General features: G+C 44.7%; 7 non-coding genes across 7 annotated transcripts; 4 read left to right on the top strand and 3 right to left on the bottom strand.

Annotated features, from left to right (window-relative positions):
- The first annotated feature begins 1751 nt into the window (after positions 1–1751).
- Positions 1752–1823, top strand: TRNAA-UGC (transfer RNA alanine (anticodon UGC)). Its single transcript has one exon. It is a non-coding gene; the product is annotated as a tRNA-Ala (tRNA).
- A 450-nt stretch (positions 1824–2273) lies between these two features.
- TRNAA-CGC (transfer RNA alanine (anticodon CGC)) lies at positions 2274–2345 on the bottom strand. Its single transcript has one exon. It is a non-coding gene; the product is annotated as a tRNA-Ala (tRNA).
- Positions 2346–6065: 3720 nt separating this feature from the next.
- On the top strand, positions 6066–6137 carry TRNAA-UGC (transfer RNA alanine (anticodon UGC)). The gene has a single exon. It is a non-coding gene; the product is annotated as a tRNA-Ala (tRNA).
- Positions 6138–6479: 342 nt separating this feature from the next.
- TRNAA-UGC (transfer RNA alanine (anticodon UGC)) lies at positions 6480–6551 on the top strand. Its single transcript has one exon. It is a non-coding gene; the product is annotated as a tRNA-Ala (tRNA).
- Positions 6552–7380: 829 nt separating this feature from the next.
- TRNAA-UGC (transfer RNA alanine (anticodon UGC)) lies at positions 7381–7452 on the bottom strand. Its single transcript has one exon. It is a non-coding gene; the product is annotated as a tRNA-Ala (tRNA).
- A 701-nt stretch (positions 7453–8153) lies between these two features.
- On the bottom strand, positions 8154–8225 carry TRNAA-CGC (transfer RNA alanine (anticodon CGC)). The gene has a single exon. It is a non-coding gene; the product is annotated as a tRNA-Ala (tRNA).
- A 3013-nt stretch (positions 8226–11238) lies between these two features.
- On the top strand, positions 11239–11310 carry TRNAA-UGC (transfer RNA alanine (anticodon UGC)). The gene has a single exon. It is a non-coding gene; the product is annotated as a tRNA-Ala (tRNA).
- Positions 11311–16690: the final 5380 nt, after the last annotated feature.

Raw genomic sequence — 16690 nt, 5'->3', positions numbered from 1 at the left:
ACCCACTATGAACCATACATAATAATATGCATACATCACAACGCATATGCATTAACAGATGAACAATAGGTTATCCATATATGTGTATAATACATAATATCAAAAAACATTTGGAATATTCAACATTTAATAATCTTAAGTACCGTATCACTATCGCATATTCTCTATTTCATGGTATCTACCACACATCTCGTATACTATGTGTCCATACTCACCAAAAACGCACTTCCGCTAAGAGCTTCCATTGAATACTATGCTCCTCATTATTCCGGGATAACCTGACATGCGCAGATATTCCAACAAGTCACATGACCTATCACATGATACACAGCCCGGTAAAGTTTGAAATCTAGAGCTGCATAGTGTACTATCTACACACTTATCCTACAGAATAAATCTCAACTCCAAAATCGGCATCCCTATCCCATAAATATAGACTTATAACATATTAATCTCTCCTAAAGAGACATTATACTTTAACTCAAATCCTACCAAAGTATAATTTATGTATTCAAATCTTAATAAATGTACGCTAAGTCTGATCGAATATTTAGACCATGAGGCTGACGTGTCTTCAGCCTCATGATACAAATTACTGTATCTTGCAACGGTTACAAGACCAGACATTGCAGCAGCAGTAGGAATTTTGAGCAGAAAGGTGTCAAAACCAAATAAAATGGACTGGAATGCCGTAAAGAGAGTAATACGTTACTTGAAAGGAACTATCGATGTTAAACTAAAACTACCTGCAAGTAACAAATGCATTTTAACTGGATATGTGGATGCAGACTGGGCTGGAGATACACTTGACAGAAAATCTACCAGTGGTTATGTTTTCTTACTCTCAGGTGGACCAATTAGTTGGGCTAGTAAAAAACAATCAATAGTGACACTGTCGACAACAGAAGCGGAGTATGTTGCCGCAGCACAAGCAGCTCAAGAAGTCTTATGGTTGAGACAACTACTGACAGACTTAGGAGAACAACTGTTGGAACAAACAAAGTTGTATGAAGACAATCAAGGTTGTATTGTTCTTGCTCAGATGGAAAGAGTTAATCCAAGAACAAAACACATTGATATAAAGTTTCATTTTTTGAGGGATTACCAGGAGCAAGGAATGCTGAAGTTAGAGTATTGTCCAACTGAAGATATGACAGCCGATATTCTTACTAAGGCATTGAATGCTGAAAGACATCAGAAACTGATGAAGAAACTAAGTTTGACTGAATAAGTCTTTATTGTTGAGAAAGGGTGTTGGTATATACATATATGCAACAGATATAGACTTATTGTATTATACTGTGTTGGAGGAACTTACAGCTTCCAGACACTAGATGGCGATGTTATTATTGTTATGTGCTGAATACATGTAATGATAAACTATGGAGACTTGTCTATATCTCAAAATGCTGCATATCTATGGTTAGGTCCTTTCCAGTGTATTCCTTGTATATTGCTGTATAGACATGTATGTTACCTCATGTTCTGATAAGTAAACTGAAGATTAACCCATATAATCTACTCTGAAGCTTTCTTCTGCGACTGCACTCTGCAACACCTGTCACCTTTGCTTACATTTCAGTCCTCTAGGGGGCCCCATACATCTCATATCATGTAGCTGAGGCTGAACAGTGTCAGCAACGTGATCCGCATCATACAGGGCCCCCTGGAGGGCTGAAGTGTAAGCGAATGATAGATACCAAGACTATTTTTCTCAGATGTGTTGGGGGCATTAGTATGGATATACTATAGGGGATGTAGCTCAGTGGTAGAGTGTGTGCTTTGCATGTATGAGGCCTCGGGTTCAATCCCCAGCATCTCCAATTTTTGAGAAAAACAACTACAAAACATCAAAGGTCAGTAAAACTGATATACAAGCAGGAAGTCACACGAAATATGTTCGAAGATAATACGAAGACGGAATTTAATGTAAAAGAGCTTAACCTTTTGTCTGTAGAGAAAATGATGGACACTAGGGGGCAGTCTAGTCCGCACAATACATGTACAGGAATACATTGCCGGTGACACAATGACATAGGATGGCGCTATAGAAATAAGGAGGACTATTTATTACATCACTGGCCATGTATTTCTATACATGTATTGTGTTAGCTACACCGCCCCCTAGTGGTCACTATCGACATAGGATTCTAAAATGGTGAACAGATAATATTCAGCCTTTATAATACAGACGGGCAGATGTTTCCTGAATTCCTGCACATTTATCAGTTTTCTGGATCTTTGATGTTTTTGTAGTTGTTTATCGCAAAAGATGGAGATGCCGGGGATTGAACCCAGGGCCTCATACATGCGAAGCATGCGCTCTACCACTGAGCTACATCCCCCATAGGAAACCTCTAAAAATACTCCAATTCCTGAGACAATATACTACATTTTGCCCTATTGTGCTGATACTACTGGATATCATTATGTGATTAGTAAAGTGGAAATATACAATACTAGCTGGTACCTACGACTTCGTCTGCGGTGATTGTAGAAGTGGGTATATACAGGTGCGGGTAAGGTTTTCGTACTGTGTATAAGATATGGGATATGAAATGTAACTGTGTATCTTGTTGTGGCTGTAATTCTGAGAATACGTGAGACTTTTGTGTTGAATGTAATTTGTATTTCAGCTGCTATATGGTGTTGGTATAAACTGTACATAGTGTCTTTGGGACAGAGGGATTACAAGTGAATATACTTGGATATACGACATTGTAGGATTTGTTATTTTCCGCCAGTACATGTCAGTTTCGGGCACAGGATACTCTTGAGCAGCCACATAAAGTTGTCCATGTGAGGAGCCTGGTGTGGTAAATGTATTCCTGCTACTTTCAGCGTTTGTCCTTGGGATTTATTAATGGTCTTTGTAAAAGCAACTTAAGGGGAAACTGTAGTGGTTTGAATTGTAATGGGAAATGATTTGGTGTAATTGGGATGCGTGGGGTTAACACACTGTCACCTGTGGCTGCTCCTGTAAGAATAGTGGCTGCAATGATATTTGTTCCTAGTTGTGTGACACGTAGCCTCGTGCCATTACACAATCGGGGGCATCCAGATTACGCATGAGTAGGACAGGGACGCCAATCTTCAGTTCTAGTTTATGTGAAGGGACGCCGGGTAATTCTAAGGTGGGCAGTAAGGCAGATTGGTGACATTATTATCCACCGTTACATGTCCGTGGTGTGTTGAAACGGTACATGGGAGTATACAGGCCAGAAGTAGTCCCAATGCAAACATGCTATCGGAACTTACCAGTGTCATTGGCGCGGAGACCTAGGGAAGGTGGATGGATCGTGAAGACGAAACAGCAGTGAGGTGAGAGTGCCGTCAGGGAGTGTGGCGGGCTGGAGAGAGTAGTTCGGGTGCTGCGCCCTACGGTGGAGGCGCAAAATGGTGGCGTGCTGGAAACATGTTCTGTAGGTGGGTAACATGCGCATGCTCCTGGCAACACAGTGGAGTGGCTGGATGGGCGGTGTCGCGGATCGTCAGAGCGGTGGGGGTCGGCAAACATGGCTGCCTTAAAGGGGCTCTATCAGCAAAATCATGCTGATAGAGGCCCACATATGCGTGAATGGCCTTTAAAAAAAATATTCAGGCACCGTAAATGTTATATTAAACTACCCCCCCCCCCCCCGTTTTAAAATAATACCCTAAAATAGAAAATAGACACCTGAGCTCTGAAATTTAGCATCTTTATTGTATTTAGATAAACCTGTACAAAACGCCGCTAAGCCCTGCCCCTTTTCTTTGCCCCGCCCCCTTCGCGCTCCACCCTGGGGGGGGCGGCTTTCTGTAGTTCGCCTCGGGCGGCGAAAGGGGCAGGTTACAAGTGTGTAGGTGGCCTGGGATAGCTGCGGCGCCGGGACGATGTGGGCTGCCGCCATCTTGCCCACCTTCAGCCCCCAACCTATGGTGCCGCAGCCCTGGCTCCAGAGCCCGCCCACAGCCTGCCATGCACCAATAGGAGGTGCGTGCATAGACAAGCGCTGGCGGAGGGTTCTTTGGAGGGTCACGGTGGCGATTTGGGGTGAGTGAAATTTCCCCAAAATCCATTCAGCCGTTTGGCTGTGATTGATGAACAAACATCCAAACTCACAAACTTTTACCTTTATAATATTATTAGGATATCCCTGCATGTGGTAGAGTTTAGGTCAGAAATTTGGAATTTTTGATTTTTTTTAGAAATTTTTTTTTAACTCAAATGTATACAAGTATAATGTAGCATCCCACGATAGAACTGTTCAAGCTACACTCACCGGCCTCTTTATTAGGTACACCTGTCCAAATGCTCGTTAACACTTAATTTCTAATCAGCCAATCACATGGCGGCAACTCAGTGCATTTAGGCATGTAGACATGGTCAAGACAATCTCCTGCAGTTCAAACCGAGCATCAGTATGGGGAAGAAAGGTGATTTGAGTGCCTTTGAACGTGGCATGGTTGTTGGTGCCAGAAGGGCTGGTCTGAGTATTTCAGAAACTGCTGATCTACTGGGATTTTCACGCACAACCATCTCTAGGGTTTACAGAGAATGGTCCGAAAAAGAAAAAACATCCAGTGAGCGGCAGTTCTGTGGGCGGAAATGCGTTGTTGATGCCAGAGGTCAGAGGAGAATGGCCAGACTGGTTCGAGCTGATAGAAAGGCAACAGTGACTCAAATAGCCACCCGTTACAACCAAGGTAGCCAGAAGAGCATCTCTGAACGCCGCACAGTACGTCCAACTTTGAGGCAGATGGGCTACAGCAGCAGAAGACCACACCGGGTGCCACTCCTTTCAGCTAAGAACAGGAAACTGAGGCTACAATTTGCACAAGCCCATCGAAATTGGACAATTGAAGATTGGAAAAACGTTGCCTGGTCTGATGAGTCTCGATTTCTGCTGCAACATTCGGATGGTAGGGTCAGAATTTGGCGTCAACAACATGAAAGCATGGATCCATCCTGCCTTGTATCAACGGTTCAGGCTGGTGGTGGTGGTGTCATGGTGTGGGGAATATTTTCTTGGCACTCTTTGGGCCCCTTGGTACCAATTGAGCATCGTTGCAACGCCAAAGCCTACCTGAGTATTGCTGCTGACCATGTCCATCCCTTTATGACCACAATGTACCCAACATCTGATGGCTACTTTCAGCAGGATAATGCAATGCCATGTCATAAAGCTGGAATCATCTCAGACTGGTTTCTTGAACATGACAATGAGTTCACTGTACTCCAATGGCCTCCACAGTCACCAGATCTCAATCCAATAGAGGAGCATCTTTGGGATGTGGTGGAACGGGAGATTCGCATCATGGATGTGCAGCCGACAAATCTGCGGCAACTGTGTGATGCCATCATGTCAATATGGACCAAAATCTCTGAGGAATGCTTCCAGCACCTTGTTGTATCTATGCCACGAAGAATTGAGGCAGTTCTGAAGACAAAAGGGGGTCCAACCCGTTACTAGCATGGTGTACCTAATAAAGTGGCCGGTGAGTGTATATTCCGCTGGCTCCCTGCTTTCAGAAAATATATTGGTATGGGGGTCTTTGATAAACATTTAATTTAGAAATATGCGTTTTATTTAGACATGTCAAAACTTTGAAAATTGCTCTGGCTACTGGAGATGCAAAATTTCCAGAGACCCTTGGCAGCGAAAAGGTTAAGCTTATTTTTTGACAGAATCCAGTTGTTTGAGGATCATCCAGACACCCGAGCTCTGAAATCTAGCATCTTTATTGTATTTAGATAAACCTGTACAAAGCATGGAGATGCCGGGGATTGAACACGTTCCATTGAGCCCCTGTACTGAGGGGAAATAACCCCAGCAGGTATTAGGCCCTATATAGTTACCGATCCCTGCCGCTGCTCACAGCCACCTTTGCTTACATTTCAGTCCTCTAGGGGGCCCCATGCGTCTCATATCATGTAGCTGAGGCTGAACAGTGTCAGGATGTTGTTTTTCGCAAAGTGGTATGCAACGCACAGGGCCCCCTGGAGGGCTGAAGTGTAAGCGAATGATAGATACCACGACTATTTTTCCCAGATGCATTGGGAGCATTCGTAGGAATGTGCTATAGGGGATCTAGCTCAGTGGTAGAGCGCATGCTTTGCATGTATGAGGCCCTGGGTTCAATCCCCGGCATCTCCTCCTTTTGAGACAAACAACTACTAAACATCAATGTTCCCAATTCTGAGATGAAACAACACGTTCCATTGAGCCCCTGTACTGAGGGGAAATAATCCCAGCAGGCATTAGGCCCTATATAGTTACCGGTCCCTGTCGCTGCCACCCTTGCTTACATTTCAGTCCTCTAGGGGGTCCCATACGTCTCATATCATGTAGCTGAGGCTGAACAGTGTCAGGATGTTGTTGACAGCAACATGATCCGCATCTTACAGGGCCCCCTGGAGGGCTGAAGTGTAAGCGAATGATGGATACCAAGACTATTTTTCTCAGATGTGTTGGGGGCATTAGTATGGATATACTATAGGGGATGTAGCTCAGTGGTAGAGCATGTGCTTTGCATGCATGAGCCCCTGGGTTCAATCCCCAGCATCTCCAATTTTTGAGAAAAACAACTACAAAACATCAAAGGTCAGTAAAACTGATATACAGGCAGGAAGTCACACGAAATATGTCCTGGGATAATACGAAGGCGGAATTTAATGTAAAAGAGCTTAACCTTTTGTCTGTAGAGAAAATGATGGACACTAGGGGGCAGTCTAGTCCACACAATACATGTACAGGAATACATTGCCGGTGACCCTGCAGCACCTGGTGACTTCACATCCTACCACCAACGTGGTATGCCAGAAATCCAGTATAAGGGTGCATTCACACTGACACGTTAAAACACATTCAGAATGAGCGCGTACAAAGCAGATCCCATTCATTTCAATGGGAGCCGGCATACGTACGCTCCCCATTGAAATGAATGGGCAGCTTTTTTCCCTATTGGTTTCAATGTGATACACGCGTATGCCGGCACCCATTGAAATGAATGGGATCTGCTTTGTACACGCTGATTCTGAACGTGTTTTAACAATCAGAATCAGCTCAGTGTATACTTAGTGTGAATGCACCCTAAATTGTCATGTGCCCGACATCTTGCCCCTCCTGTCACTGTGGAGCCGAGCCCTGGTCTACAAGGACCCGTATCCAATATGTCCTTACAAGACGAAGTGCGTACATGGATGTTTTTGTGTTTGAGTTGACTGCCCCCTACTGTCCACCATGCGCTTATGTTTCCACATTATATGATGGTGAACGATACAATCTTTTTATTTTTAAGCTTATTTTTTGACACAATCCAGTTGTTTGAGGATCATCCAGACACCTGAGCTCTGAAATTTGGCATCTTTATTGTATTTAGATAAACCTGTACAGAATATGGAGATGCCGGGGATTGAACCCAGGGCCTCATACATGCAAAGCATGCGCTCTACCACTGAGCTACATCCCCTATAGAAGGTGCATTAGTCTATATCGGGTTCACAAGGACACTAACAGCTCAGTGACATGTACAGCAGTTCCGTTTTGCACATTTCCGGTCTGGACGAAGCCACCGGGAGATCTCATGAGACAAATCTCGCCAGGTTCCCCCAACAAATGCTCTCAGTGCTGCCCCCTCCTGGATTCAGCAATCTGCCTCCTAAGGCCTCACAGCAGATGTAAACTGGGACTGTCCTGGTGTCCCAAGAGGCCCCCGCTACCATAGGGCCCAGTAGGAGTGCACCATATGCCCTATATTTAATGCAGCCCTGTATTCCCTGCTCATATAATACCGCCAGACAGTTCACCTATACCACCGTATCATATCCAGGGCACTCATACTGACAGTGGGGTGTGAAAGCTCCAGTGTAACAGTTTATTAGCTTTCTTTCTATGTATAAGCTCCTATAGTTGAGCTGGAAACCACAATGACATAGGATGGCGCTATAGAGATAAGGAGGACTATTTATTACATCACTGGCCATGTGTTTCTATACATGTATTCTGTTAGCTACACCGCCCCCTAGTGGTCACTATCGACATAGGATTCTAAAATGGTGAACAGATAATATTCAGCCTTTATAATACAGACGGGCAGATGTTTCCTGAATTCCTGCACATTTATCAGTTTTCTGGATCTTTGATGTTTTTGTAGTTGTTTATCACAAGACATGGAGATGCCGGGGATTGAACCCGGGGCCTCATACATGCGAAGCATGCGCTCTACCACTGAGCTACATCCCCTATAGGAAACTGCTAAAAATACTCCAATTCCTGAGACAATATACTACGTGTAGCCCTATTGTGCTGATACTACTGGATATCATTATGTGATTAGTAAAGTGGAAATATATAATAATAATACCGCTATATACAGTCACGTAACTAGGAATGGCAGGGCCCCGTGGCGAACCTTTGACATGGGCCCCCCCCTCCCCGGCTGACATCAAAAACCCCGACCAACGCCGAAAACCCCGCACGACCCCACCCCTCGCATTCCTACGCACACTATTACGCTCCATAGTGGCCCCTGCACACATTATTATACCCCATAGTGGTCCCTGCACACAGTATTATACCCCATAGTGGCCCCTGCACACAGTATTATACCCCATAGTGGCCCCTGCACACAGTATTATCCCCCATAGTGGTCCCTGCACACAGTATTATACCCCATAGTGGCCCCTGCACACAGTATTATACCCCATAGTGGCCCCTGCACACAGTATTATACCCCATAGTGGCCCCTGCACATAGTATTATACCCCATAGTGGCCCCTGCACACAGTATTATACCCCATAGTGGCCCCTGCACACAGTATTATCCCCCATAGTGGCCCCTGCACACATTATTATACCCCATAGTGGCCCCTGCACACATTATTATACCCCATAGTGGCCCCTGCACACAGTATTATACCCCATAGTGGTCCCTGCACACAGTATTATACCCCATAGTGGCCCCTGCACACAGTATTATACCCCATAGTGGCCCCTGCACACAGTATTATACCCCATAGTGGCCCCTGCACACAGTATTATGCCCCATAGTGGCCCCTGCACACGGTATTATGCCCCATAGTGGCCCCTGCACACAGTATTATGTCCCATAGTGTCCCCTGCACACAGTATTATACCCCATAGTGGCCCCTGCACACAGTATTATACCCCATAGTGGCCCCTGCACACATTATTATACCCCATAGTGGCCCCTGCACACATTATTATACCCCATAGTGGTCCCTGCACACAGTATTATCCCCCATAGTGGTCCCTGCACACAGTATTATCCCCCATTGTGGCCCCTTCACACAGTATTATACCCCATAGTGGCCCCTGCACACAGTATTATACCCCATAGTGGCCCCTGCACACATTATTATACCCCATAGTGGCCCCTGCACACATTATTATACCCCATAGTGGTCCCTGCACACAGTATTATACCCCATAGTGGCCCCTGCACACAGTATTATACCCCATAGTGGCCCCTGCACACAGTATTATACCCCATAGTGGCCCCTGCACACAGTATTATACCCCATAGTGGCCCCTGCACACAGTATTATACCCCATAGTGGCCCCTGCACACAGTATTATACCCCATAGTGGCCCCTGCACACAGTATTATACCCTATAGTGGCCCCTGCACATAGTATTATACCCCATAGTGGCCCCTGCACACAGTATTATACCCCATAGTGGCCCCTGCACACAGTATTATACCCCATAGTGGCCCCTGCACACATTATTATACCCCATAGTGGCCCCTGCACACATTATTATACCCCATAGTGGTCCCTGCACACAGTATTATCCCCCATAGTGGTCCCTGCACACAGTATTATCCCCCATTGTGGCCCCTTCACACAGTATTATACCCCATAGTGGCCCCTGCACACAGTATTATACCCCATAGTGGCCCCTGCACACATTATTATACCCCATAGTGGCCCCTGCACACAGTATTATACCCCATAGTGGCCCCTGCACACAGTATTATACCCCATAGTGGCCCCTGCACACAGTATTATACCCCATAGTGGCCCCTGCACACAGTATTATACCCCATAGTGGCCCCTGCACACATTATTATACCCCATAGTGGCCCCTGCACACAGTATTATAGCCCATAGTGGACACCCATTAACAATTATTATACTCTGGGGTCTTTTCAGACCCCCAGAGTATAATAATCGGAGACCTGGGGGAAGAACAACATAAAAAAAAAAAAACAAATAAACACTGTAACTTACCTGTCTCCTGACTCCCCGCTGGCGGCCATCTTCAATGACGTCAGGGACGTCATGTGACCGGGAGCCTGCGTCGCGACGCATAAGGACGCAGGCCCCGATCATGTGACGTCTGAGACGTCACACAAATAGGCCGAAGCCTGCGCGGAGCCTGGAGAGGTAAGTAACACAGTTTTTTATGTTCAGTTACCTCTCCTGCACTTCCGATCATTATACTCGGGGGTCCGAAAAGACCCCCGAGTATAATAGTGCTTGTGGGGCCCGCAGTGTCACTTACCGATCTCGGCCCCTGCCAGGATCGGTAAGTATATAGGGCCCGTTAGCGGCTGGAGTAACTCCAGCCGGTAACGGCCTATTAAAAAAAAAAAAAACGCAGCGGTAGCAGCTGTCACCGGGCCCCTAATGTCCCGGGCCCTGTGGCAGCTGCTACTGCTGCTACCATGGTAGTTACGCCACTGGCTATATAGATATAATGCAGCCATACAGCGCCCACATACAGTACACCGAAATAACACTGTCATACAAATAAATAGTAAAAACATAGAGTGCATATAAATGATACTGTCACACTGTGCAAAACAATAATACCACCATATAGTGCACACGGATAATACTCCCATACTATACACATTAGTAGTGCTACCACGCAGTACACGTAAAAAAACACTTTCATGTCAATTTTTTCAGAGACTATAATATTGATGTTCTGTCCTAAGAAAAGGTCATGAATATACAATGTTGTGGGGTCTGAGACCCTTTTTAACCCCCTATATGTTCTATGTGCACTATACCCCGTAGGTGCTGTGGGGGCCCAGTCAGTGTTTACTATGGGGCCCGGTCTTTGCTAGTTACAACCCCTGATAACAGACCTGAAATGTAGACAGAATAGTACCAACATATATAAGTGCCATATACCTGCCCATAATAATAACAATACCAATGTAATACTGCCATATAGGTGGTATGTAATCTCAGAAACAGGAGCGTTATCACACTGTGTATGAGGGGATGTAGCTCAGTGGTAGAGCGCATGCTTTGCATGTATGAGGCCCCGGGTTCAATCCCCGGCATCTCCATGTTTTGTCTTACATAACAATCACTAAAAAAAGATAGAGTGCACCGTATGCCCTATATTTAATGTGGCCCTGTATTCCCTGCTCATATAATACCGCCAGACAGTTCACCTATACCACCTTATCATATCCAGGGAGAGAGTTGGAAAATAACAGAGGGGCCTTGAGCCTCCTTGTGCACTTAGGCCCATGTATATCTGTTGGTGCGGTCGTGTATTTGGTGTAACTGCTACCTCTGTCTTACTTATCATTATAGGCTCCTAGATCACAAAATATTATTATATACAGTAAAAAAAGAAAAACAATTTACACAATCTTTTTTTTTTTTTTTATTTATTTACATTTTTTTTTTTTTTTTTTTTTTTTTAGGAAGAATATGCCATGGAATAAAGTATATGGCACCATCCGTGTCCTGTAATGGATTGTAGTTCAGGCTGTTCTTTTTCCAGGCTTGGATATTCTTTCTGGATAGAGAAAGATAAAATGTTATTATTTCTATGTTACATGTCACATAGATCTGATAGGGCGGAGGGAAAAGATGAAATATAGATGGCTTACCTTCCATTATTTTGGGATGTCTCTGTTCATAGCCCTTCATGGGGCTTCATTGGAAGCAGTGGTTACGGCACAGGGGGCACTGAGAGTGAGAGCGGAGCCAGGTCGAGATGCAACCCTGATGAAAGTTATGAGTACAGGGAAGCTCTGTGACTCGCTCTCCGATCTCATATTCAGTCATGCAGATTACACATGACTGGGCCTCCTCCTGAGGTATTACCTCTCTAGTGGGTAAGTTCTGAATCTGCAGAGTTCTCCTGCTGGGCGGACGCTGCCGTCTCTCCTGCCGTCTCTCGTGCCAAAGTAGATATTGTGCATGTGGTTCAAGTGGTTGCCCCTGTGGCATTGCCGGTGACGTTGGGGTCATCCCACCCATGTCCAGCAGCTGAATGAATCTACTGAATGCACGGGTTGCAGGGTAGGAGTATACAGGAGATCTGCTTGGAATTGGATCCTCAGGGGGTGGAACCGGATTTGGCCGTTGAAATTCAGTGGTGTCAGCTGTGGATCCACTTGCTGGACGGTTGTTATCACTGCTACTCTCTCCTATTATTCTGGAGGGCTCTGCAGGAACCGGATTTGGCCGTTGAAATTCAGTGGTGTCAGCTGTGGATCCACTTGCTGGACGGCTGCTATCACTGCTACTCTCTCCTATTATTCTGGAGGGCTCTGCAGGGGCGGGTCTTAATGGAGAGCGGCTTCTTTCCCTGCTCTCTTCTAGTCCTCTGTGCTGTGGAGGAGCTCTGTCGCGTCTCCCTGTCCTCGCAGTGATAGGATTCCTGCTTCTTTGATGTCCAGTAGAAGGTTCTCCACGATGTCCTAGGGATGACCTCAATCTATGGACAACTGCTGCCTGACCTGTAAATATATAAAGGTAACACATTTAGCCCATAGGAATGGATCCTGTTATTGCTAAGGGTTTTGAGTAGAAGAGACCCCAGTATAGTTAAGTTCAACAGTAACCTGAATAAAGATATATATCATTCACTGGATGAAGGGACGCCATCAACTAATATTGGACAAACTGGGCCCCATAATCACAAAACAATAAGTCGTCTGAATTTTTTTTTTTTATTCCCCATAAATAAATAAATAAAAGAACTCCCAGCAATGTTAAATCTCCAATGCTAAGGGCTAGTTCACACGTAAAAACCGCCTGGCTTATTTTGGTCCCGAAAAAAAAACGCTTCCTAATTAGGAAGCGGGTTTTTTTACCTTGAGGCGTTTTTTTGGAGCGTTTTCTGGAGCAGTTTTTTCAGAAAATGACATGCGGTTTTCCCCTCCCATAAAGTGAATAATGAAAGCTAGCAGTCTCCATAGACCACCATTGTATGGAGGCAGGTTTTGAGGTGAAATCTGCTGTCAAAATCTGCCTCATTGCCCCCCGTGTGAACTAGCCCTAACGGTCCCGCTGCTCATAGTGTATAGTAATCATACAGGGACCAAAACAATAATAATCTAATGGGGATTTATAGAGATTAGAAGCCTAATCTAATGCCAAACAAAGAGCTTTGGGAGATATAATTGTCCAACCTGATAATCGCGGGGATTAATGCATGTCCATAGCATATGCCATTAAGAACAACAGGGAGGCATAGAAGGCACTCTCCCCAGTAAACACTAACCCCAATGGGCTGTTAGTTCCCTAAATTAACTGGAAACACAAGCAACAGCCTCTCCCTGTCATAGACTTGTATGTGCGCTGGCCACCAAGGATTAAAGCCCATAAGTTCCCTCTCCACACAGGTGAGCGCTAGCTTTCCCCCAACCAGGGCCGCGCCTCTGAGGCGAGGTCACGCAGCCGCCTCAGGCAGCACTTTCAAAAGGGGCGGCAATTTTACCAGTTTATTTTTTTCCTTATTTTTTCTCTTAACCAGCCCAAGACAGGATGCCCTGAAAACAGATCTGAACAGTAATGTCCCAGATGTCACGTGGGGACGTCACGTCTGGGACATTGCCATAAATTCCTGAAGCCTGTGCTAAGAGTAACAATGGATCCCGGAGAGGTGAGTTACACTGTTTATTATGCTTCTTCACCTCCCCTGAGTCTCTGATTATTATACTCCGGGGTCTGAAAAGACCCCAGGGTATAATAATAGCGGCAGTTTCTCTCGGGGTTAGCCTTGTTTGTTCCGGTGCCCGTTCAAAGAGGGTAACCTCTCGCCAGAAATCTATTCAGCAAAAACTCACTTTGCTGATCATATTGATGTATGCTTGAACAGTTATTCTGTACTGCTGGAAAGCTGACAGTGCTTGTCCATAGACAAATATTATCAGGAGGGAGGGGGCGTTCCTCCCAGCTCACCCAGTACAGCGCAATAGGCACTGCTGTGGAGAAGGATGTACCTGAGTGACTGTCAGGAACGCCCTTCTGACTGTAAAGAGCTACGGTACCAGGGCCGATAGTTCTTTACCCGGGGCACAGATTGGGAAAGCCGACAGTGCGCTGAATTCAGATCATTGTCAGCGTTCCAGCAGTATATAGAACTGCCTACGCCCAAATCGGTGAAAGGTCCTCTTTAAGGGTCTGGGTGGTGGCAGTTTCTTTTCTGAACAAGGTAGTGATGGGAGATATGAAGAAACTGGACCGAACACTAGCTAGTAGCGGAAAAAAGAAGCGACATGCCCTATCTGCGCAGAATCAGCCGTGAATTCCATGGTTTGACCATTTATTCGGGCCTACACAGGAGTGGGTTGCCGCGATAGAAAGCTGATGCTGCATCGGCATTTCGTCGCGGAATGTTCAAATGGAATGTTCCGTGAAAAAGATATGAAGGTCACAGCTCTTAATGTAGAAAAAATGATAATAATTTAGAAGTGCACTACTCACGTGTCAGAGCCATCAGCGTTGTAGCAGGATTCCAAAAGATCGGTGCACGGATAATGGCTCTCTCGGCTAAGCCAAAATGCAGCAACAGGAAAAGACAAAAGGATATATCCATCACTCGGAATCCGGCCTAATAAAAATATAACTTAACTTTTATTAAGAAATGGTCATTCTTTTATTAAAAAATTATGATCATACAAGGGACATTAGCTTACCCCTCGTATGATCAAAAAATTTTAATGGAAGAATGACCAATTCTTAATAAAAGTTAAGTTTATTTTTATTAGGCCGGATTCCGAGTGCTGGATATATCCTTTTGTCTTTTCCTGTTGCGGAATGTTCCGTGACCTTTTCCTCCGTGTGAACATACCCTTAGAGTGGGGGGTTTAACGTTGTTGGGATTTCTTTTATTGATTTATTGGGAATAACAGTTATGTTTTAGACGGGTTATTGTTTTGTGATTATGGGGCCCAGTTTGTCAAATTGCCTGAATAAAGAACTTCTGTTTTCTATCATGGGCAGGGGTGGAATTCGGAGGAAAGTAAAACCCACCCCAAACGACTAGGAATGGAAAATGTGCTGTTTACCCTGAAACATTGCTCAGCAGAGCCCAGGGATAACTCCTCCCAGGAAATCTCCTCTAGGGTGGGGGGAATATTGTCTCTCTCTTCCTGAACAATTCACTTACCTTGATTCTCCGGTCGGCGCAGCCATGTATCATTGTCAGCTATCAGCTGACGCAGCTCTCGGGCGCTCATGGCTTAGTTACCAAGGCGGATCTGATGAAATATTAGAGAACTAAGTTCTCAGGTGGCTCCGATATTACTGGGCCCTGATCAAAGATCAGTAAGAATGAATGGAAGTAATCACTAGATATGTAGTACAAACTAGTTCGCTCTTCCAGAACCAAAGTGAAGTGTCAGCAAAAGCATCAACTCAAGAAATGGCTGTGATGTCACAGCGCTCAGGGTTTATATACCCTCAGGGTTCCGTTATGACATCATCATATGCAAATATGTGCATTATGACATCATCATATGCAAATATGTGCATTATGACATCGTCATATGCAAATGTGAACAGAACCTCACATAATAGGTAAGCAGAGCCTAGTTTTATGACATCACAGAAGTAAGGTCATGTGACTGTGTGTGTGTGCAAAAAAAAAAAAAAATTATAATAATTTGAATTAAAATCTGGATGTGGCTATTTCTAGGTACCGTACCTATGATCTTCTGGCTATTTTTAGGTACCATCCGTGTACCGTGCCTATAAACTTAAATGAACTGCAGATGTATCATATTTATCCCAGTAAATTTTCACTTTATTAAGATTCTAGCTGGTACCCGTGACTTCGTCTGCGGTGATTGTAGCAGTGGGTATATACAGGCGTGGGTAAGGTTTTCGTAGTGTGTATAAGGTATGGGATATGAAATGTAATTTTGTATCTTGTTGTTGCTGTAATTCTGAGAATACGTGAGACTTTTGTGTTGAATGTAATTTGTATTAGAGCTGCTATATATACGGTGTTGTGAGAAACTTTACATAGTGACTTTGGGACAGAGGTATTTGAAGTCAACCCCTTCCCGCCGATGGCATTTTTTGATTTTCGTTTTTGACTCCCCTCCTTCTAAACCCCATAACTTTTTTATTTCTCCGCTCCCAGAGCCATATGAGGTCTTAATTTTTCCTGGGACAAATTTTTCTTCATGATGCCGCCATTAATTATTCTATATAATGTACTGGGAAGCAGGGAAAAAAATTCGGAATGGGGTGGATTTGAAGAAAAAATGCATTTCTGCGACTTTCTTACAGGCTTTGGTTTTACGGCGTTCACTGTGCAACCAAAATGACATGTCCCCTGTATTCTGTGTTTCGTTTAGATTCTGGGGATACCAAATTTATATGGTTTTATTTACATTTTGACCCCTTAAAAAAATCCAAAACTGTGTTAAAAAATTATTTTTTGGGGGGCGGAGCCTGACCGCGGACTATGGCGGC

The sequence above is a fragment of the Leptodactylus fuscus genome, chromosome 3 (assembly GCF_031893055.1).
Source record: "Leptodactylus fuscus isolate aLepFus1 chromosome 3, aLepFus1.hap2, whole genome shotgun sequence".
NCBI classification, from domain to species: domain Eukaryota; kingdom Metazoa; phylum Chordata; class Amphibia; order Anura; family Leptodactylidae; genus Leptodactylus; species Leptodactylus fuscus.
The sequence above is the reverse complement of the archived record's forward strand: the minus strand, read 5'-3'. Positions and strand labels throughout refer to the sequence as shown.